The following is a 25,192-nucleotide window of genomic DNA, read 5'->3' as shown; positions in this document are numbered from 1 at the left end:
CCCCTATATACAAGAATATAACTACTATAATACTGCCCCCTATGTACAAGAATATAACTACTATAATACTGCCCCCTATGTACAAGAATATAACTACTATAATACTGCTCCTATATACAAGAATATAACTACTACAATACTGCCTCTGTATACAAGAATATAACTACTATAATACTGCTCCTATATATACAAGAATATAACTACTACAATACTGCCCCTATATAAAAGAATATAACTACTATAATACTGCCCCCTATGTACAAGAATATAACTACTATAATACTGCCCCCTATGTACAAGAATATAACTACTATAATACTGCCCCCTATATACAAGAATATAACTACTATAATACTGCTCCTATATACAAGAATATAACTACTATAATACTGCCGCCTATATACAAGAACATAACTACTATAATACTGCCCCTATATACAAGAATATAACTACTATAATACTGCCCCCTATATACAAGAATATAACTACTATAATACTGGTCCTATATACAAGAATATAACTACTATAATACTGCCCCCTATGTACAAGAATATAACTACTAGAATACTGCCCCTATGTACAAGAATATAACTACTATAATACTGCCCCTATATGCAAGAATATAACTACTATAATACTGCCTCTATATACAAGAATATAACTACTATAATACTGCCTCTATATACAAGAATATAACTACTATAATACTGCCCCCTATATACAAGAATATAACTACAATAATACTGGTCCTATATACAAGAATATAACTACTATAATACTGGTCCTATATACAAGAATATAACTACTATAATACTGCCCCCTATATACAAGAATATAACTACTATAATACTGCCCCCTATATACAAGAATATAACTACTATAATACTGCTCCTATGTACAAGAATATAACTACTATAATACTGCCCCATATATACAAGAATATAACTACTATAATACTGCCGCCTATGTACAAGAATATAACTACTATAATACTGCTCCTATATACAAGAATATAACTACTACAATACTGCCCCTGTATACAAGAATATAACTACTATAATACTGCTCCTATATATACAAGAATATAACTACTACAATACTGCCCCTATATACAAGAATATAACTACTATAATACTGCCCCCTATGTACAAGAATATAACTACTATAATACTGCCCCCTATGTACAAGAATATAACTACTATAATACTGCTCCTATATACAAGAATATAACTACTACAATACTGCCTCTGTATACAAGAATATAACTACTATAATACTGCTCCTATATATACAAGAATATAACTACTACAATACTGCCCCTATATAAAAGAATATAACTACTATAATACTGCCCCCTATGTACAAGAATATAACTACTATAATACTGCCCCCTATGTACAAGAATATAACTACTATAATACTGCCCCCTATATACAAGAATATAACTACTATAATACTGCTCCTATATACAAGAATATAACTACTATAATACTGCCCCCTATATACAAGAATATAACTACTATAATACTGCTCCTATATACAAGAATATAACTACTATAATACTGCCGCCTATATACAAGAACATAACTACTATAATACTGCCCCTATATACAAGAATATAACTACTATAATACTGCCCCCTATATACAAGAATATAACTACTATAATACTGGTCCTATATACAAGAATATAACTACTATAATACTGCCCCCTATGTACAAGAATATAACTACTAGAATACTGCCCCTATGTACAAGAATATAACTACTATAATACTGCCCCTATATGCAAGAATATAACTACTATAATACTGCCTCTATATACAAGAATATAACTACTATAATACTGCCTCTATATACAAGAATATAACTACTATAATACTGCCCCCTATATACAAGAATATAACTACTATAATACTGGTCCTATATACAAGAATATAACTACTATAATACTGGTCCTATATACAAGAATATAACTACTATAATACTGCCCCCTATATACAAGAATATAACTACTATAATACTGCCCCCTATATACAAGAATATAACTACTATAATACTGCTCCTATGTACAAGAATATAACTACTAGAATACTGCCCCTATGTACAAGAATATAACTACTATAATACTGCCCCTATGTACAAGAATATAACTACTATAATACTGCCTCCTATATACAAGAATATAACTACTATAATACTGCCCCTATATACAAGAATATAACTACTATATTACTGCCCCCTATATACAAGAATATAACTACTATAATACTGCCCCCTATATACAAGAATATAACTACTATAATACTGCCCCCTATATACAAGAATATAACTACTATAATACTGCCCCTATATACAAGAATATAACTACTATAATACTGCTCCTATATACAAGAATATAACTACTATAATACTGCCCCCTATATACAAGAATATAACTACTATACTACTGTCCCCTATATACAAGAATATAGCTACTATAATACTGCCTCCTATATACAAGAATATAACTACTATAATACTGCCCCCTATATACAAGAATATAACTACTATAATACTGCCCCCTATATACAAGAATATAACTACTATAATACTGCTCCTATATACAAGAATATAACTACTATAATACTGCCCCCTATATACAAGAATATAACTACTATAATACTGCCCCCTATATACAAGAATATAACTACTATAATACTGCTCCTATATACAAGAATATAACTACTATAATACTGCCCCCCTGTGTACAAGAATATAACTACTATAATACTGCCCCTATATACAAGAATATAACTACTATAATACTGCTCCTATATACAAGAATATAACTACTATAATACTGCCCCTATATACAAGAATATAACTACTATAATACTGCTCCTATATACAAGAATATATCTACTATAATACTGCCTCCTATATACAAGAATATAACTACTATAATACTGCCCCTATATACAAGAATATAACTACTATAATACTGCCCCTATATACAAGAATATAACTACTATAATACTGCCCCCTATATACAAGAATATAACTACTATAATACTGCTCCTATATACAAGAATATAACTACTATAATACTGCCCTCTTAGTCTATTGCATGCTTATTCTCTATTTGAAAATTATTAGTAGATGGAAATACTGTTCCCGACCAATCAGCGCTGAAGACGGCTGCTTTCTGATTATCAGGACCAAATACTTTACGGCCATTTATTTTACAGTAAACTTCTAAACTGTTCTATCACTGTGCTATGTTTTCTTTGTGTGAGGGTTATGCTCATGACCGCTTCTTCTCCTTTAGCTGGGTCCAGGAAGTACCTAAATAACGGCCACTATTTTAAGTAGCCAAGGAACCATCATGTAGTCACTGAGTCACCCAGTCTTTACAGAGAATGCATAGCCCCTGCTCCCCTCTCTTCGTTTACCTCTCCTGTATTTGTGGCTGTTTTTTTTTTTTGGCTTTCTACACTGAAATCAGGTACATTAGGTAACATTTGTTTTGTTTTTTGATGAAACTGTAAATGTTTTTTCAGGACTGTATACCAGGATGGCCCAGTTTCTACCATGACATGATTTCATTTACAGTATTCATATCATAGACTTTTTTGCAACCATCTGGTCTAGTAAACATGGGAGGGTTCCTCTACACATGACCCACATCCCCTGTAAAGTCTACCCCTCATTGCCTGAAGCATCTTCTGGAACCTTGGAACATCCCTCGAAGCAATTATGGTTTAGCAGGAGCGGCCGGCCGTGGCTTGCCATTAGGGATAAGGTCAACATGTCACTCCTTGGAACCACAGTTTGAAGTCATTGCAAAGAAAACAAACAAGGCAAAGGTTGTCTTGTTCTTAGACAGGTTTGTGGCCTCCTGGAGGAAGAGAGAGGTGATTTGTCTTTGAATCACTATGACGTAGCCGTGAGTCCATGTCCTCGTTGCGTGATCCTCAGTCCAGTCATCTTGTTTGTCCATCTTACTCACTTCCAGTGGGTCTGCTCTATGTACAGTCCAGGACTTGTCACAGCCGAGACAAACAATCTCTTCCTGTACCGTGAGACCGCACAATTTCTTAATTAAAGAACTTTTCCCTTTAAAATCCCAAGATTTCTTCTTCAGCTTTTTAAAATACATTATCGAAGATCATCTTCATCCATGGCAACTCCACCCAAACTCGATGATAGTAGGACTTTGGCCCTTTTCTGGGTGCATTAATCATGGGGTGGTTAGAAGTTTAGCAATTGCGCTTCGACTTGCCTTTAATTTTTTTAGTCATTTCGAAAGGCAGTAAATAACGTGAAATAAAATCTCCTTATCGGTATAATTCGCCATTGGTGCAACACCAATGAATGGCCGAAGTCTACTCTCTTCTCATTGAACGCATTACCATATAATATTCATACAATATTTGTGTTCGAGATGGAGTAAGCTGGCCATAGACCTGCTATAACTGGTGGTGACAGTCAATGGTCCCAACGCAGTAGATAGAAGGAGATGAACACCTACTAGATACCTCTAGTGTCCCCAGAGAAAACGAAGGATCAGACTGGTGGAAAGCCAACCTGTTGGATCCTTGTTTCTTCAGATGGACATTAGATTGTCAGTGGATGCGTCAACATCAGCAGGAGTCTTTGTCCAACAGTGACCAGACAGGAAGACGTTCCTTTGAAGAGGAGGTCATGTCTGGTGTGATCATCTCAAGTAACCCGTCTAATACCCAGTGGTCATTAGTGATCTATTAAAGGCATAGCACTTTTTTTTTATGGCAAGGTGGATCTGATCATGCAATGCCAAAGTTTTCCCTACATTTATTGATCCATAGAGCTAAAAAGTAGAAAACTTTTTGAGTGCCATAATGGGTGCACCTTTCCAACACATCAGTGACGGCTCATGGAGATCTGCTCAGGTTTAGGTGAATCCAACGCTTTACTGAATACCAACTGGAGCAAGTGGTCCCCATAGCAAGAATCAAAATTGGACAGCACTTCCCAAAACTTGCTGGTTGTTGCTCCTGTAGGAGAGAAGAGCGGCGTGGCTCTCTGGCTGTTTAGTCTAAGATCTTCTCATTGGCTCCATAGCTGCCACCATGGTTTGTCCACCCGTGCTGAATATCATGAGGGTCCTCAATTAAAGGGTTCCATGTTCATAAATGAATGCTCCATATGGAATTGCTTTTTTAAAGGGTAACTAAACGTTCAACAAACTTCTGACGTGTCATATTGAGATGTCAAAAGTTTTGATTGGTGGGGGTCCGAGCACTAAGACCTCCACCAATCGCTAAAACGAAGCAGCAGAAGCGCTCATGTGAGCGCTCAGATACTTAGTTTCTGTTCAGCTTTTTCCGGAAAGTCGATGTAGCGGTGTACGGGCTCATAGACTTTCTATTGAGTCTGTACTCCGATACATTGATTTCCGGAAAAAGCCGAAGACACGAAGCGGCGGAGCGCTCACACGAGGACTTCTGCTGCTTTGTTTTAGCGATTTGTGGGGGTCTCAGTGCTCGGACCCCCACCAATAAAAACTTCTGACATGTCACTATGACATGTTAGAAGTTTGTCGAACGTTTAGTTACCCTTTAAGACGAAATTGATCATGACTAATTTTCCTAAACCCACAACTCTTCTTAAAATAACGGGACCACACCAATTTTTTTGAGCACCCAAGCCCTTAGCGACTACTTAGGGATTTCTATTCAATGAACATTGTGATGGAGATCGGAGCGATCCAGAAAGCACTCGGGTTCTCCAGTGTGGCCCCGTTGGAGAAGATTTTTGGGACTATGCATACGGACCAATCAAAAAGGCAGGTTTACCCCTTTAAGATACTTCGGTTCCAGCTCATGATCGGGACGAGGGGCATTTGTACTTTGCGTTATTAACCCTTTTTTTTGGTAATCAAGTCCAGAGGTTTGGAACCCATTGACTCTTGGTTTTCGGATGATGATTTTTGCAGGATGACCCGGCTTCCTGTGCAGTTTTTCTGCTATGATCAATGTTTGCTTTTGTGTACGACGTTCTGTTCCCCAATTAGAGTAATTGCACGTGGGGTTTTTTGTTTCCTATGTGTAACGCTTGGCAGTTAATATATTGAGTGGCGCACACTTCGGCATGGCACGGGCTCAGAGCAGCGAGATAGGATAACGGAGCCGTGGTTTTTGGACGGGCTTTTTTGTCTCCCCTCGTAAGGAAGCCGTGAACTTAAAGCAGATGCTGTGCGACAGAATGTAGTGCGGTGTCTGTACCCTGAGCCCTATAAAGCTGCCCTGTAATCACCCTGCCAGCGCTGTTCTCCTGCCTTGTAATAAACACACCCTATATTTGTCCTCCTCGCATCCTCCTCTGTAATAACACCGTGGCACAACTTAAGGATTTGGGATTTTTGGTCAGATCTGTTAAGCATTTTGAGGGGAGACCAAGGTAAACAGATAAAAGTTTCTGCGGATCCCGCTGACATTTTCTGCCAAAAGCGAACTGGATACAGATGCGGCACCTGGCCTAATGCACATTTGCCATATATGTGGCCGGGAATCCATCCTATACATGGCGGGACGGCGATTAAAATGTACGTCAGGAGATATGTTTCAATGGAACATACAGGAGGCTTGTATGGGGGGGGGGGGGGGCACTGATTTTTATTTTCTACATCTGTTATGCCGATCTTATGATCATGGGTTTTTGTGTGGATCTATATTTATTAGCACACGGATGTAGCAGAGCTGAGTTTGTCATTGTGATTTGGGGTCAACATTGGGTTTTAAAGCAGGTGAGCTTACGCCATTATCTGCATTGGCTATTGATCGCTCATGCAGACGAAGTGACACATTTAGCTCTGCTACATCTGTAAAGGCATTACGCAAAAAGGAAATGACCCATTTAGTAATAGATGAATCACATTAATGAGTGAATTAAAAACAATTTTCACCCATTCCCTTGGCAGGGGATGAGCTCCCTAGCCCACGGTGGTAATGCAGCATTTATACGTGGAGCCATGTGTGCATTGACACATAAATATCTACTGGGTGGAATTGCGCTTTAAATAGTATCTGTCACCTCTCCGGACACATCTGTTTATTAAATAATTGTATTCCCCATAAAATAACAGTTCTGGAACATCTTTTCTTAGTACTCTACATTGTGCCATTCCTCCGTTATTCCTCCTAGAAATGTATGTTATTCCGCCTAGAAATGTATGAATAAATTGACAAGTGGGTGTTACCAGCTGGGGGTTTGCCACTTCACAGAGAGACACTGTCCAATCAGTGCTGACAGAGTGAGACTAGGTAAGGACACACCCCTTTAACAAGGAGAATGGTATCACCCAGTATTCATAAATTTCTAGGAGGAATAACAGAGGAACGACAAAACTCAGAAAATATGTTCCGGAATTTTTATTTCATGGGAAATACAAGAATTTACTAAAAAAAAGGTCATGACCGGAGAAAGACAGGGCTACTTGAATTCAGGTTTTATTGTATTACCCTGGAGTACCCATCAGAAGAAAACAGTCCAAACAGGCTGCCATAAACAGCATCTGCTGACACAACCGTTACCTGCCAGGTTTATGATATGCATGCCCCTGCTTGTAAATGGAGCCATTCGGTATATAAGGGCATTTCCGAATATAATAACTAAAAAAAATGGCACAAAGCGGGAGGTTCACTTTAAGCTGGGTTTTTTTTGCGGCACTTTTTGATTTTAAAGGGGTTGTTCCGGATTGGAAAAACATGATTGCTCACTTCCAAAAACTGCGCCACACCTGTCAATGTGTTATGTCTGCTATTGCAGCTCAGCTCTATTGAAGTGAATGAGACTGAGCTGCAATACCACACACAACCTGTACACAGGTGTGGCGCTGTTTTTGGGAGTAAGTTATGTTTTCCCGATCCTTTGCAAACCCTTTCAATGCAAACGTATTTAAAAAAAAAATTTGGGAAATTTCGTTTATGTTCGGACATTAACGACCGCGTTTAGAATAGAATCAGAGATCTAATTGCGCCAGCGGCCTTGTCGTTCCGGTTTTCTCCAGCTCATGTAGACCCATGGTCTGAATAAGCCAGGCTGTTCCCCCTCGTCTTGTCCGGCAGTGACTGGGTTAATTTCCCCACCTTGCGTCACAGTGTTGTGTTTTGGTGGAGTGAGTGAGCTCCAGCCGCTGACCGAGGCTTATCTTGGCCTAATCCCAGCTGGGAGCACAATGGGCGTGAGTGTGATATGCCAGGAATGCTGTTTTAAAACATTAGGAAAGGGAACACAGGGATGGTCAACCAGTAAAAATAGCTCAGGCCGCGGCTGGCATGTCAGTGTTGTGGTTGTACGCTGCGAGGGATGGCATGGGGCATGCTCTGTAAGAGTTGGGCACCAGGTGCCAGACTCCGGACGGTCCTGGTCCCTGTCTAGTCTGTGCATTGAGGTTACTGGGGTAACAATGAAAGCGCGGGGCACGGAATATTTACACGCGGTCATTTAATGAATGGGTTATTTTAGCCGTCTTATAGGAGAATGCCACTGAGGACAGGCGGTCTGCGTGAGGACAGCGGCTAGACGTGCCATGTGCTACTGGGGTTAAAGGGAAACTCCTCACATATTTTTAAGCAGAATTCATTTAAATGACCTAAATAAAATCTGAATTATTAAATTATGAATATGAGAAACAAATATGTCCTGAAGGTGTCAATTACATCCGCTGGTTTCCGAATACCGCAAGTATTCTGGCCTTAAAGTGGTTTTCCGGTAGTCTCAAAAATGTGCCTAAAATGGGATCAAATAAAAAAAAATAACCAATACTCACCTGTTAAGTCTCCCACAACTCCAGCAGAGCAGAGTGACCCCCAGAGTAAAGTTAACATGTCATTTTTACCGCAAGGTGAACGCCGTAAAATCAAAACCCAAAAAACAAAGGAGAAATTGCTGTTATTATTTTTATACACATAGTATTTAGGTTTTTTGTGTGTAATAACTGTTTTTATTTTTTTCAAGTATTTTTTTTAATCATGTACGGGAACTGAAATAGAATTTTATATTTGCGTCTGCTGTCGTATTTTCGTTGATTTATATCACGGCTTAGTTTGTAGAATTGCATCGGCCCGAGGGCTTTGGGCACATTGGCAGACGGTTTATTAGGGTTCTTCTTTTTTTTTTTTTTTACATTTATGATTTATTTATTTTGTATAGAATTATTTTTATTATTATTTGGTTTATTTATTTATTTATTTTTTCTTTGTGCTGCAACTTGTCCTCCAGAAGATCAAGAAAGACTTTTGGGGACATTGGTTATTTTTACACTAAATATTTCCTTTTATAACTGGGGCTGTAAGATCTTGAGGGCAGAAACCAAGAAGAAAAATATTTAACCCTTCTCTACTGGTTACACGACTCTCCGTGTTTTTACAAGCCTCAAACAAGATTACAACAGAGCCTGGGAATTTTGTCTTGTGCCTTTCCTCTGTTATTCCTCTGGGAAATATAAAAATAAATTGACAACTAAGTTTACCATTCCCTTTCTGACATTGCCAAATTAGGGTGTAGGGACACATTCTATTGACAAAGAGAGAGGTACATTTCCAGGAGGAATAACTGAGGAACGGCATAATTCCGAGTTCTGAGAAAATATGTTATGTTCATGGGAAAGACAAGTATTTACTAAAGCAGACATGTCAGGAGAGCTAGCAGGTCCTCTTTACTATTCGGTTATAGGTGTGGTTCCCTCACAAAGCTGAAGTAGTAGTGACTGTTGCACCTGCAAATGGTTCTCTAAAATGCCAATCCATTAGCCAAAAGAAGGGAGCCTCACCCCTGACTACTAAGACAATAAGCTCCCCTGGGCAGCATTGGCCCCTTTAGATTCAGCAGATTGGCTAAGAGGGATCCACAGAAAAATGGCAAATAGTCCCAGATTTTTGCAGCCCTCCTATAAGCACTGCAGGCGGCAGGGTCGAGCAGTTGCGGCAGGGTCGAGCAGTTGCGGCAGGGTCGAGCAGTTGCGGCAGGGGCGAGCCGTTGCGGCAGGGCGGAGCCGAGCCGTTGCGGGAGGGCCGAGCCGTTGCGGGAGGGCCGAGCCGTTGCGGGAGGGCCGAGCCGTTTCGGGAGGGCCGAGCCGAGCAGTTGCGGGAGGGCCGAGCCGAGCAGTTGCGGGAGGGCCGAGCCGAGCAGTTGCCGGAGGGCCGAGCCGAGCAGTTGCGGGAGAGCCGAGCCGAGCAGTTGCTGGAGGGCCGCGCCGAGCAGTTGCGGGAGGGCCGCGTCGAGCAGTTGCGGGAGGGCCGAGCCGAGCAGTTGCGGGAGGGCCGAGCCGAGCAGTTGCGGGAGGGCCGAGCCGAGCAGTTGCGGGAGGGCCGAGCCGAGCAGTTGCGGGAGGGCCGAGCCGAGCAGTTGCGGGAGGGTGGAGCCGTTGTGGGAGGGTGGAGCCGAGCAGTTGCAGACACTAGATTTATCAGAGAATTTGTCAGATGCTAAAAAAAAACGTTGGGTTGAAGTTGTATTTAGATTTAGGAATCAAATCTAAAGAAAAACCCTTTATTTTTGTCAACCACTATGTCACCGGAAGACGGGATCTAGAGAGAGAGGAAAACCCTCTTATTTACCCTTATGTGGGAATAGAAGCAAAAAACCTCCCCATAAATTCCAAATTTTATGTTTTTAGGAATTTTTCCTTTATTTCAGGTTCATAGATATAACTTAAAGCTCTTGGCCCCAGTGGAAAATCTGCAACAGGGCGGCTCACCGTCCATGTGCTATTTATAGTACAGGCGCTTTTGAAGCTCCTCAGGCACCTGGGTTCAGGTGTGACTCTACCTCTGCACCACCCCTGTGCCAGTTGTTTAGCTGTTAGTGCAGCCTTAAAGGGGGTTGGACGGAATTAGAAAAACATGACTGCTTTCTTCTAAAAATAGTGCCGCACTTGTCCACAGGTTATGCGTGGTATTGCAGCTCATCCCTATTCGCTTCAATGGAACTGAGTTGCAGTACCAGGCCCAACCCATAAACAGAAAGCAGCCATGTTTTTCTAGTCCTGTAACACCCCTTTAAATGCCAACACATGTGTTATTTACTAAGTGGTGGTGACATCACTGGGATACTTTTATGATGTCACCAGGGGGTGGACTGAGCAGGGACTAGTGATGTCACTCCAACATTAATTTAGAAGAAAACCTATTTCTTGTTACTTCCGACTAACCAATATAACTGCAGTAGGCAGGATGCGGATGGAGAAGACAACCCTGAGGGTATGTGCACACGTAGTGACCAAAAACTTCTGAAAATACAGAGCTGTTTTCAAGGGAAAACAGCCCCTGATTTTCAGACGTTTTTTGAGCAACTCGCATTTTTCGCAGCGTTTTTTACGTCCGTTTTTGGAGCTGTTTTCATTGGAGTCTATGAGAAAACCGCTCCAAAAACGTCCAAAGAAGTGTCCTGCACTTCTTTTTACAAGGCGTAATTTTACGCGTCGTAATTGCCGTACGACACGTAAAATTACGCGTCGTGGGAACAATACAGCGTTATACCCATAGAAAGTAATGGGCAGATGTTTGACAACGTATTTGAGACGTATTTTCAGAGGTAAAACGAGGCAAAAAACGCCTCGTATACGTCTGAAAATAGGTCGTGTGAACCCAGCCTTACAGTCAGACAACCCTTACAGTCAGACAACCCTTACAGTCAGACAACCCTTACAGTCAGACAACCCTTACAGTCAGACAACCCTTACAGTCAGACAACCCTTTCCTTTAATTCATGTTACTTAGTCTATCTTTCCATGTCAGCACATGTGAAATTCACTAGATGGTATTGACTGACATCACTGAGATACCTTTATGATGTCACCAGGTGGAGGACTGAGCATGGTTCTCTGAGCAGGAACTAGTGATGTCACCCTGGCCACGTGGTGATGTCATCTAATGTGAGGCACTCAGCAGATCACCTGGCCAAGTGTCAAAAACTGTTGGTGGTACGTGCCGGAAAGCAATCCTCTCCACCGGGCCCCTCATCTTCATCGGACAGAAGGGTGAGAGAAGTTCAGATTTCTTCGGTAGAGCTGTGGTCTGAAGTATTAGAAATGGATATGTTTCCCTTGAAGGCCACAAATTTCTCTTGAATGTTCTCCTGATCTCCTGGGCCTTTTTGTGGACAACCCGACATTAAACATTGTCATCACCCCTTAATGTGTGTTAGCAGAACTTCCTGCCCATGAATATTCCTGACCCCGAAATGGACGGCTCCAGACTTTCCAGGGAACTAAATGACCATGACACGTCGATGCTGCTCTAGAAGACTGCTCCATGGCACCGAGGACCTGGCTGCCGTCGCGCCACCCCTATATCTCTCTGCGGTTTCTTGCTATAACTGCCTTGGTTCGGCATCTGATTTCTAAAGTGAAGAGCAGATGAAAAGCCCAAGTCATGACGGAGAATCTGGAATTAATGGGTTCAGTGTGGCTTCATTAAGCCGCACAGTGCTCACCTGGCTATTCATAGCAGCCCTTTCATGAGAGCCTGTGCCTCACGGTCCTTTAGCCCGGAAAGGTTGGTGGCCGCACTGTCTGAGAGCCCACATTGGGCCCTACTGTTTTCCTTGGTGTTTACTGTTCTCTGTGGGATCTGGGGTTGGCCCTGAGGACGGAAGGCTTGTAGAATTAGGGGTGAGCAGAGAAGGTAACACACAGTCCTTGTAACCAGAGGGGATGTGCAAGGAATAGCTCTGACAGACCAGATAAATCACCCGGGCGGCAGGATTTCAGGTCACCAGGGGTCAGGAAGGAGCTCATGCACCGAATAACAGTGTGCTACTGTACGGGCGCGGTGCCAACGTCCGATCTTATGTCTGCGCCATTTATTGTTTGGACAGAAAAGATACAAGACTTAAAACTTTTCTACATAATGACTTTTCTGCAATTGTCCATATTCTCTCTAGTCGGCATTTCCCCCCTAATATCCCCCAAAAATTAATAAAAGTCCAGGAGTCGCTCTCTCTTAAAAATTTCTATTCAGTGGTTTCTAAGTTGGAAAAACCTCTGTAGGAGGCAAATATAATGATTGTCATCCAGCTTTCCCAAAAATATCTGGGCCAAATACAAATTGGGGAACAGATCCTGGCATCTGCAGGTAGTCGTCTAGAAATCATGTCTTCCTGAATTAGATTCCCAATTACTGGGCACTAGATTGTAATGTTTATGGGGGTACTTACTTTATGCCCCTTAATCACAGTAACACTGCACCCTCCTCCTCCTCTTCTGTTAACTCTTTCAACACCCTGATTAATATTGATTGTGGTGTTTAAAAAAGAAGCCCTATAATGTCATAAAGGGAACCCGTCAACGTGATCATTGGGGTTCCCCTATGTGAGCAGGTGTCCCGGACGCTTAAAAAGGACCCCCCCTCCTCATACTATAGGTATGTCATAATAATTGATAATTTATGCAATTTATTTTAATTGGTATGGTGAGTATATTCAACACTGTATTATTTAAACCTTTTATAGCGGTCACCTCTCCTGACACGTCTGTTTTAGTAAATACTTGTATTCCCCATGTAGTAACAATTCTAGAGCATCTTTACTTAGAACTCTACATTGTGCCGTTCCTCTGTTTATTCCTCCTAAAAATGTATGAATTAATTGACAACTGGGTGTTACCATTCCCCTTGTCAAAGGGGCGTGTCCCCACACACTCATTATGTCAGCACTGATTGGCCAGTTTCAGACAATACAGGGACACACCCCCAGCTGGCAACACCCAGTTGTCAATTTATTCATAAATTTCTAGGAGGAATAACAGAGGAACGGCACAACATAAAGTTTTAAGAATAGATGCTCCAGAATAGTTATTTCAAGGGGAATACAATTATGTACTAAAACAGACATACATGTCAGGAGACGTAACCGGTCCGCTTTAAGGCCAATTGGCTGGCTGCATCCTTCAGGGATTAAAGACCCCTCAATGGAAATGTAAGAATCCAGATGAAAAGGATTGTGCAGTGGTGGGCTCTGAGACCCCTGATGATGTGCTTGGCTGTGGTTGCCCTCATAAGTAATGATACATGCTTAGGTAGAATACCAACACCCCTTTGACTGCTATGACCTCAGACCTAGGGGGCTACATTTTTACTTGACCATCAATAAGCGGATCAATGAACGTAATTCCACAGCGCAGTTTGCGATGACACTGGGACACACGCAGAGAGCTGACTGTAGATTTGTGAGCATGCAATGGAGAACGGATAAAATCTGTCTACATTGTGCGATGTGCTCAGAAGGACCCTCACCTCATTATACCTAAAACCAGCCTCTTGTACTATTGGTTGGCACAGAGGATTAGCCAGGAATGTGTCTCTCTCTCTAATTACCTCTCATTCAAAGCGAGCTGCGTTGCTCTATCTTTCCCCTCGTTCTTACTTCTTCCTCTAGTGGCGGAAAGCGATTAAGCTGTGGTTTGCGTCTCGCTCCCTTTTTTTATGTTGGGCACATGGCCGGCTTATTTTTGTAATGCATCGGTCTTGGAATGATGGAATTCCTCGCCCAGCCCGCACTCTAATGTTGCTGCCTTTTTCAAGTGGTTTCAGCGTTACAGGTTTGAGGGCACAGGCCGCTGTTGCAGTTAGATTTAATTACAGGGGGCTCGTTCCTTTGCTCCCATTACTCACAGGCTTTCTATATGGCCTTTGAATTTTTTTCTTTTTTTTTTTTCCAGTTCGTTTGGGGCTGAATGAAGCGTTCTGTTGTCAGAAGTTCAGATTGAGATTTTACTTGCTGCAAATATATCAGTCTGGGAGACAATAGACATGCCAAGGCTGAGCGGCGCTGGGGGGAAGAAACCAACATGCAGGGTCATTTGGCACCAACAGGGGGCGAAGTATTCTGGGAGCTGGTGCAGGAGGCCAAGGATTCATTCTCGGGACCAAAGAGGATGTATGTGTTGGATTTTTTTTTCGGCTCGCCCCGTCTCCCATCGTGGATATAAGTATACGTTTAGCTGCATGTGTTAGCAGTAATTGACTGCTATCTAGTGCACTGCTATCTGTCATCTAAGTTCTCACAATGCTCTGCTTTCTGGTCACATAAAATAGGCAGGTTTCTGAACGCAGCTTTGGTTGTGACTGGAGTATAAGTCTACGTTTTAGTAGAAACATTGTAAAAAGTGGAGAATAGTGACCAATAGTGCATCTAGGATTTGCAGGTTTTGATTTCTCGACATTTTAAAAATTTCTGCTTGCTGTCATTGAACAGAAACCGTTTTATATTCAGAGGCTGATCTAGTCCTGCTTACAGCTGTATTTTTTTCAATGTATGACATATATTATCTGATCCGATATCCCAGCATAACCAGGCATACGTGCCATTTAGACAACCTCAGTGGGAGCTGTCATGTCGGCCATATTGGTTGTCACCCAGCTTTTCCAGAACCAGATCTAACGACTCAATCATTTAATATTTCTGGGATTTTTTTATTTATTTTTTTCAGTTCTTCCATGGATGAGGGTGAACTATCTAGCAGAAAGCTCCTTCTGCATTAGATCATTTTTTCCGCTAATACTATTGGAATCCACAAAACGCCTAAAGTGAAAGCAGCCGCTGGTGTGCGAGCAATTTGATATTTAATCTGTATACGTTTCCGTATACATTTCAACCCATACCCATTAATTTTCTGTCTACCACAATTCTGCAGTAATAAGGCACACAGACAGGCTGTCAGGATACGTTTTATATGCAGCGCCGGTCTCCATTAACCCTTTCTGCGCGGAGCGGTCTTACCATTCATTTTATTTCTCCGCACATGAACGTGTAATACGTTTTTCTCTATATAATTGCAGAGAATCTCCTCTACTTTCCTTGTCACGACGCGATGGATCATTATGTACCTGCCCCCCCCCCTCCGGCCATCGGAGACTTTGTGCCTTTTTCCGGTAATTATTCCAATGACCAATCTGTCTGTGGCTTCCCCCGTGGTTTGTCCACACTGTTGGCTTCAGCTTTCTCTTCACCAGATGCTTTTGTGGGTTTTGCTTTTTTTATTTTATATTTTTCCCTGTGGTCCGAGCCAGACTCTTAACCCCAAAGAACAAACAAGCCTATCACAGTCCGATGACAGACCATGGGGGACAAGCTAAATAAATATTGATTACAGTGTGACGATAACTTGTGGTCTCCGTAATGGAGGAGCAGCGTCACGGACCTCATGACATTTGTCTTGGTTATTTTGGAGCCCATTACATGATATTAGTTTTCCAAATTTGAAATCCTTGGAAAGGTTTTATGGTGGGGTCGGTGTTTGAGGTGCGGAGACGGTAGAATCGTCTTCTTTGTGCCTTGTGTGTAGCAAGCGGTTGAATTGTGGGGGTGTTATCCCACAATGTGTATGTCTTGCTTCGGGCGCGTGGAAGAAACCAAGTTACACACGTCGAGGACGGTCTCTGGACACCGAGTCCCTGTTGTGTATCTTTTTTGAATCACAGAGAAGCCATAGTTTGTAGGGTGATGATGGACAGGTAGACCGGTCATCGGCTCTGCTCCATTCGCTATGAAAGCAGTCTTCTCTGGAAGGTCTCAAGTTTTGGGTGGGTGGAATATTGCACTTTTTGAACACTTTTTCAATAAACAATTTTGGTTCACCACCTCGAAATTAGACCTTCTGGTTCCTCGTTCAGATAGAAAGATGTTTTCTTCTTTGTGGCTTCTACTGAACCTCTCGTGATGTTGACGTTGCTGTAGCTATAATTAAGGAACAACCTGTTTTCCAAGACAGGTTCCCTTTACATTATGGCATCTGTACTAATTGGCCCTAGTGGACTACCAGTCAGAGGGCAAGACTTCTGCCCCAGCTCCTTAGAAACAGGACTATGATGAGAACGTAGTAGTGGAGCAGCATCAAAGACCTCATGACGGTTGTCTTGGAGGTCACTAAATCATGTTGGTTTTTCGAAATATAAAATCCTTGGTTTTATGGTGAGGACAATGTGAGGTGTGGAGATGAATGGTTGAATTAGGGGTGCATTATCCCACATTGTGCATAGTGTACCCTATTGCTTATGCCCATGTGTTTCTGGACACCACGCTACGATGATTCCTTTTTGAAGCTCAAAGAACCCATAGTTGGCAGGTTGATGATGGGCAGTTAGACGGGACATGGGCTCTACTCCATTCGTCATGCACAAAGTCTTCTTTAGAAGATCTTAAGTCTTCAGTAGGTGGAAAGTTGCACTTTTTGAACACTTGTTGTTCACCACCTTAAAATTAGACCTGGTTCCTCGTTCAGTTAGAAAGTGGTCTTTGTTTTCTTCTCGTGTGGCTTCTACTGAACTTCTTGTGATGTTGATTTTACTATAGACATAATTGAGGGGCAACCTGTTTCCAAGACAGGATCCCTATATATTATGCCATTTGTACAAACTGGAGGGTGCATGTGTGCTCATTAATTGTCCCCAATGGAGTACCAGTAAAGGACATGAAGAAGACCCTACAACCCAACTCCTTAAAAACAGGGCTCCTTCCTGTGGTGACAACTTAGAAGAGGAGCAGCATCAAAAATCTCATGACGTTTGTCTTTATTATCTTGGAAGTTATTAAATTAGGTTGAGGATGGTGTATGAGGTGTGGAGATAAATGTTTGAATTAGGGGTGCCTTATCCTACCTTGTGCATTCCTACCCTATCACTTTTGCCCAGCTGTTTCTAAGAACGCATAGTTGTTCGGTTGATGATGGGCAGTTAGACCGGTCATATGCTTTACTCCATTTGGCTTGCAAGAAATCTTTAGAAGAGGTCAAGTTTTGGATGGGTGGAAGATTGCACTTTTTTTAGCACATCTTCGGCTAAGAATTTTGGTTCACCACCTTCTGGTTTCTCGTTCGAATAGAAAGATGTTTTCTTCCCTTGTGGCTTCTACTGAACCTATTGTGATGTTGACATCTCTGTAGCTATAATTAAGGACCAACCTGTTTCCAAGAGAGGTTCCTTTTTACATTATGGCATCTGTACCAACTGGTGAGTGCGTTTGTGCTCACTAATTGTCCCTACTAGACTACCAGTCAGAGGGCAAGACAAAACAAACCCTGCCACCCCAGCGCCTTAGAAACAGGACTATGAGGACAATGTAGTAGAGGAGCAGCATCGAAGACCTCATGATGTTTATCTTGGAGGCCATTAAATCATGTTGGCTTTCGAAATCTGAAATCCTTGGTTTTATGGTGAGGACAGTGAGAGAAGTGCAGATGAATGGTTGGAATAGGAGTGTGTTATCCTACATTGTGTATGCCTACCCTATTACTTACACCCAGCTGTTTCTTAACACCATGCCACCATGTTTCCTGTTTTAATCTCCGAGAAGCCATAATTGTTAGGTTGGTGATGGGCAGTTAGACGGGTCCTAGGCTCTGCTCCACTCGGCATGCAAAAAGTCTTCTTTAGAAGATCTTAACTTTTGGAAAAGGTGAAATGTCGCACTTTAGACCTTAGTTGGACCCTGTTAGATGATTTCTTCTCTGATGGCTTCTTCTGAACTTCTTGTGATGTTGATATCGTTTTAGCTAGAAGACGTTTGTCTTGGTTATTTGGAAACCATTAAATGATGTTGTTTTCCAGATTTGAAATCCTTAGTTTTATGGGGAGGACAGTGTTTGTGGTGTTGAGATGAATGTTTCATTATGGGCGCATTATCCTACATTTTTTATGCCTACCCTATAACGTACTATCCGGTGTCTCTGGACACTATGTTACCATGCTTCATTTTTGAATCCCAGAGAAGCCGTAGTTTGTAGGTCGATGATGGACAGTTAGACCAGTCATCGGCTCTGCGCCATTCACTATGAAAGCAGTTGTCTCCAGAAGATCTCAAGTTTTGCATAGTCGGAATATTGCACTTTTTGAACACTTCTTCATCAAACATTTGTGGTTTACCTACTTGGAATTCTATCTGGCTCCTCGTTTAAGCAAAAAAAAAAAATGTTTTTATGGAATTTCTTGTTACCCTTCAACCTTAAGTCCTGAGAAACAGGGCTCTCCTTGTGGTCTTCATAGTGGACCCAATCAATTCCTGCTAGTTTTCCAAATTTTAAATTCTTGGAAAAGTTTCTCGGTGAGGATGGTGTTTGAAGTGGAGAGACAATAAAATTGTCTTTGTGCATTTTGTGTTTTGTTTTTTTTCTCTCGCAATGTATATGGCTAAACTTAAGGCCCTTTTACACCTGTCGATATTTGGCTGGTGCAGCGAGCGCCGATCAATGAGACCTCATTGATCGGCGCTCATTTGCTCCTGTCACACGGAGCTATGGATGGGGACGAGTGGTTGTTACCCCGATCGCTCATCCCCATAGATTATCATCATGTCGGCATCGCGTCTCCCTGTTTACACACCAAGATGTGCCGCCGAGAACGATAAAATTTAACTTTTTTAAGACGATTTGATCAGCAGGTGATCGAGCGTTTGCTCGTTCATCTGCTGATCTCTGCCCTTTTTACACAGCGCAATTATCGGCAACGAGCGTTATATGAACTCTTGTCTGCCCAATAATCGTCCTGTGTAAAACCCCCTTTACACCCAGCTGTTTCTGGACACCGGTCTTCTCTTTTTTGAAGCCATAGTTTGTAGGGTGATGGGCAGTTTTTCCGGGCATAGGCTCTGGTGAATTTGGCATGAACGTAGTCTTCTCTATTGTACCACCCCGATTCCTTGATGGCTTTGATTGACCCTCTATTGACGTTGAGATTGCTGGAGCTATATTCATATGGAGCACCCAGCAGGATAGGTTCTGATGTCCTACTAAAGCTGATCCAGAGGGAGCAGAACGGATCCAGGGCATGACAATCTGGATGACAAGTGAATCCGCTCCTGCCGGGGCTGCAGGGAGGTTTCCCATGTGACTCCTGGATGGTCTGTTGAATTTCTGAGAGTTTACAGATAGGGAAATATGACAAGCTGCTTTCCAGTGACTGGCACTTTGGGAGGCCATTTAGTAGACACCATTGTATACCATTAGACTCTACGAATCTCTAAAGACCAATATCCAAAGTATCCAAAATGGAAATTGGCAGCCAAATACTCTGTTAGGTGTTTGTGTTTTCAGCCATTTGAAGTGGAAAAATTCCAATTTTAATAACAAGAAATCTGTTACATAATCGGAGCACGGAACATGCAGAACAAAAAAGCAATTGCCCGAAAATTAATTACTATTTGTTTCTATATTTGGTTTGTCTGCTTTAATTTTTAATTTAGGAAATGTAATCCTTGTGTCCGTCTGTGCAGAACATAAAGACCGTGACTTCCATGTTCCAGCCTCTTCACTAATTAACTTCTTATTATAGAGATGACAACTCTATGGTCCCATGGACTGAGTCACACGGTCCCCTGGTCAATTTTTGGTCCCTGTCAGTATCGACTATTGTAGCGGTACAGAATTTTCTACTATCTTTAACATGTGAGAAGTTGTGTTGGTCCATGAGCTGCTAATCTCACCAGTTCCCAGAACAAAAGGACTGCGATGCTCGATATGTCCCACCCTTTAGGTGCTGGCTGGATATTTTCATTACTTGGAATCTCCACCACGTTGGTTTTCATGGCAGCCTTTATCGTTAAAAGATCTTGAAATCAGTGGCCCTTCCGAAGAGCTGCAATCGAGATCTCCTGCCGACCCTACATTATTTAGGGCTATTACTAACCACTTGGCTACTACAGTGAATCATTGAGGTCCCAGTTCATGGACCAACACCAATCTCTCCTTAATTGGTGCAGAGTGCCAAATGGAAGAAGAAAAGTTTCTCCTTTTCCAAGACGGTTTCGGTTTCCCAGAAAATTAGCTAATCGGAGTGTCCTGCTACCGGGACTCCTATGGCTCAGCTGTAATCTGTAAGGGAGATCAGCAGCAAATGTTCAATTCCCTAGCAGCGCCACCACAGGAGAAATGTAGTATTGCAAGCTGTCCATTGAAACCAATGGTCTGTCCTTGTAACCTGTTGGGTCCTCCAGAGTGGGAGACACTCTTTGCAGCTCTTCTCCTAATAGATAGTAATCCCGAATGTCGGACCACCCTCTATAAACTCAAAATACCCTAATAGGGTATTTAAAATGTATTTTCTAAACCAAACAACCAATTTAACTTGCTTTTGAAAGGTAGAAACTCCCGTCTTGTGCGGCTCCTTCATTAAAAACAATGGGATTTACAGAAACCTACAGCGGAGATTGAATATAGGTTTGTCATTGATTTCATAGGTAAGGTGACCACACGTGTAGCCATCTCTTCATTTAAGGTGTTTAGAATAAAAAAAATTAAAAAGCCCCTTCCTCCACCTTACCCCCCAGTCCTTAAGAGTCACTTTTAGCAGTAATATATTTGCAGCAAATGCTTTGTTTCCCCCTTGCTTTACACTGCAGCTTACCTTGTGCAGATTGACTGCTGTGTATAAGCCCAAAGTCAGTACATGAAGAGCGGATTTCCATTACAGCAAGGACAGGATGATTATAAACTACAAACCACTAATCCATTAATAGGTTATCAGGTGATCGCTGCACATAGAGGGGTGGAGCTTCAATAAGGGGAGGAGCCTGGATATCTGATAAAGAGGTAATTTCTTGTAATTTTGTAAAAATATGAGTGTCTTTATAAAATCTGCACTGAGTGGTTTAGGACTCATTCACACAAACATTGAATACGTCCGTGTGACGGCTATTAAAACAACGGCCGTCACATGGACGCATGTATTTCAATGGGGCCGTTGTTTCAATGGACCGTGTGAAGGATTCGTTGAAAAATAGAACATGTCCTATTTTCTTCCGTTTTCACGGATCCCTCCACAGACTCAAATCTATGGGGATCCGTGAAAACGGGTCCCACACGGGTGAAACTTGGACGCGAAAAACTGCTGTTTTTCATGTCCGAGTTTCCCCACATTCGTGTAAATAAGCCCTTAAGGGAGAGAGAAACGTTCCTTTTTACAAACTTTATAGGACACAACACCCGGGGGCTGCATGTTGTTCTTCACAGTTTCATGTGAAAATCTTCCCTCTATGAGAAATCCCATGTAGAGAATTATTGGCATCCGAGAACCGCAGCAGAACTGTCCGGAAGTCCTGACACGTGTGTGTCCTGTATATAACCCTCCCTATTGTTCTCTGGTGACAGCCCAGACACCTTTCACCTTTTCGGCTGCTGGTGTAGACTCCTCTGGGACAGATCCATCCCTCTGCCTGTAAGGGCTTAATAATTTTCTCATCGGTGTTACTACGTTTGTAAATATTTTTGGCTGTTAAAGGGCAACTGCGCTGTATCTGTGCACAACGTACAGTATAAAAGTTATTAACCTCCTGTGTCTTTAAAAAATAAAAATGTAAGTATTCCTCACTAATTTTGGGGACTGGCGACCATATTTCTCTGCATAATGGAGGCAGAAATACTGGTGCATTACACTCCACCAAAACTTTTTCAATAAAGTCCACAAGAACGTGGAGATCCTGAGTGGTCACCCTCATCACGATCCGTCCTCCCACGCTCTTTTTTTAGGCACTGTCAAGTAAGCGCAAAACTTGCAACGATTAATCCTAAATCATAAGCACGTTCACTCTCTCGATGGGATTAATTGTATATCATTAGTCTAGAAAAACCAACAGTTGATTTTATCACCAATTATATTTTTGTGGCCTTTGCGGCACCTGATTGACATTGAGCGCAATCACACAACTTTATTAAAAGGCTGCAAAAAATAATCCTTAAATTCCAATCCTTTTGTTACCCCCGTCCTTTAAGACAACCAAATGACCGCCATTGCTACTCCCACAGTTGTTACCCAGCTTTCTGAGAGTCCTGATCGGCAAATCTAGATAGTCCGCGATAGTGGAGCAGTGGACTTGTTACATTTATAGATGACACATTATTTACATATTTTATGTATCATTTCCTTTTATCTTTTTTTGGGTGTGTCTGGACTAATAGGGGTGGCGGAGTATCACCGGTAATTAATATGCCTTTATAATTATATTCTAATGTGTTTGGCAGCCGGGGTTGCTTGTTTAGAGTAATTAGAGCAGGGTGTTCTGTTTATACATCTGCTCCGCGTTCTTTACATCGTATGGGGGTTGTTGTATTCACTGCTGTAAACAGTAAAATGAGGTCTGATATCCCCTGACATTTATATAAGCCATGAATAAGGGAAACGCAAGCAATAAAGTGCCCCCACTACGTTCCCATCGAGGGTCTGAGCGCCACTTTGTTGTCCTTCTCCATCTGCTTTTACTAGAAAAGAAGCTAAGACCATAGAATTAAAAACAAAATGGAATGAGCGGGACCCCACAGCAGCACAGAGTATTTTAACTAATTAATGTGATGATGCTTGTGGGGACAGGGTTACATGTGACAGGGCAGTGTCATGATATAGGAGGGGAATAAAGACAAATGGACTGAAAAATAGCAGATGTAGCAGGGATCCCAGCAGCACAGAGTATTTTAGGTTAGAGTGTGCTTATCTTGTGAAAGTCAGGGTAGTGTCCCTTTATTATGTTAGTCAGGACAGAGCTGTATGGATCTGGGGCTGTATTACAACGTAAGAAGGGTAATGGAGACAAGTGAAAGGTTAAGGACGTACACTGGAAATACAGCGCAGAGTATTTCAGGGGATGGGATGTAGTGACAATGTTAGACTAGTGAGGACCTGAGTCATAATGTGAAGAGAGGAATGGAGACAAGTAGGAGTCTCAGACTGTGAGTTACATAGTGGAAAGAACAAGGTTTACAGCAGCACAAAGTATTTCAGGAGGAGAGTGCTGATCTTGTGGGGGGCAGTGACTTGTCCACTCGTGTGATGATGTTCGTGAGGACAGGGCTGCTTGTGACACGGGCAGTATCATAATGTGAGGAGGGAAATGGAGACAAGTGGCAGCTCACCGATAAAAGACAGGGCCAGAGTATCACAGCATCACAGAGTATTTCAGAAGAGAAGTGGGAAGCAGTGACCTGTCTATTATACATGGTGATGTCCGATTTAACAGTTTAGAATGGAGAATCCGGGTCCTACTTCTCTCCCTATATTGAGACATTTCATCTTAGGTTTAATGTTCTAATAGAAGGTGAAGGCGACGAATCTGATGAACGCCTTTTTTTTGTGCTAATTTACAGGAATGACTTCATTATATTTATACAGCTGGATGAAAACGTTTCCTTCAGCGCCGACTGCATTGACCTTGAATACATTTGGATAAAGTTATTATATGCACGAAGATGTGTCTATTTTCATAACCGAGATCTTTCCTCCTCCTTGTTCGTTCTGCTGTCTGTCCCTGAATCACATCCACTCCCTCGATTGGATTGAATGTATTACTTTATTCTTGGGGACAAACAGTTGATTTTATGGCCAGTTATATGTTGTGGCCTTTGCGGCACCTGATTGACATTGAGCAGAGTCACACAGCTTTATGTAAATGGCTTCTTAGCCTCTAATACCGAGTATTCAGCTACTGTAATGTGTGAGCCGAGACCTCGGGGGCCACAGCTGTGCAGACCCCCGTCTATTCTCTGGACGCATTGTTTACATCTATCTTACGTACTAAGATCTATGGTATGTGGCGGATCCTCACTTGTGCTTGAACTTAGTAACCTGGACTATAACTAGGATCTAAAAGTCTGCAATAGATCACATGCACGAAGTGGTATCTTATTACAAGGATAATTATTAGTTTTCTTTTTTAATTAAATATTTATTAAAGAACAAAAGATATCAGTACAAGGAAAAGTCACACAGTGATGTCAGAGTACAAGGAAAAGTCACACAGTGATGTCAGAGTACAAGGAAAAGTCACACAGTGATGTCAGAGTACAAGGAAAAGTCACACAGTGATGTCAGAGTACAAGGAAAAGTCACACAGTGATGTCAGAGTACAAGGAAAAGTCACACAGTGATGTCAGAGTACAAGGAAAAGTCACACAGTGATGTCAGAGTACAAGGAAAAGTCACACAGTGATGTCAGAGTACAAGGAAAAGTCACACAGTGATGTCAGAGTACAAGGAAAAGTCACACAGTGATGTCAGAGTACAAGGAAAAGTCACACAGTGATGTCAGAGTACAAGGAAAAGTCACACAGTGATGTCAGAGTACAAGGAAAAGTCACACAGTGATATCAGTACAAGGAAAAGTCACACAGTGATGTCACAGTACAAGGAAAAGTCACACAGTGATGTCACAGTACAAGGAAAAGTCACACAGTGATGTCACAGTACAAGGAA

General features: G+C 41.8%; 1 protein-coding gene and 1 long non-coding RNA gene across 2 annotated transcripts in view; both read left to right on the top strand.

Annotated features, from left to right (window-relative positions):
• The window catches only part of NHEJ1 (non-homologous end joining factor 1), an 80,593-nt gene that overhangs the window by 31,367 nt on the left and 24,034 nt on the right, over positions 1-25,192 (top strand). The gene's annotated exons all lie outside the window — the stretch shown is intronic.
• On the top strand, positions 11,153-24,172 carry LOC142656180 (uncharacterized). Its single transcript, XR_012849605.1, has 4 exons — positions 11,153-11,224; positions 11,826-12,520; positions 21,354-21,543; positions 24,088-24,172. It is a non-coding gene; the product is annotated as an uncharacterized LOC142656180 (long non-coding RNA).

This window comes from Rhinoderma darwinii, chromosome 6, assembly GCF_050947455.1.
Source record: "Rhinoderma darwinii isolate aRhiDar2 chromosome 6, aRhiDar2.hap1, whole genome shotgun sequence".
Taxonomy (NCBI): Eukaryota; Metazoa; Chordata; class Amphibia; order Anura; family Rhinodermatidae; genus Rhinoderma; species Rhinoderma darwinii.
This window is presented reverse-complemented; position numbering and strand designations above follow the sequence as displayed.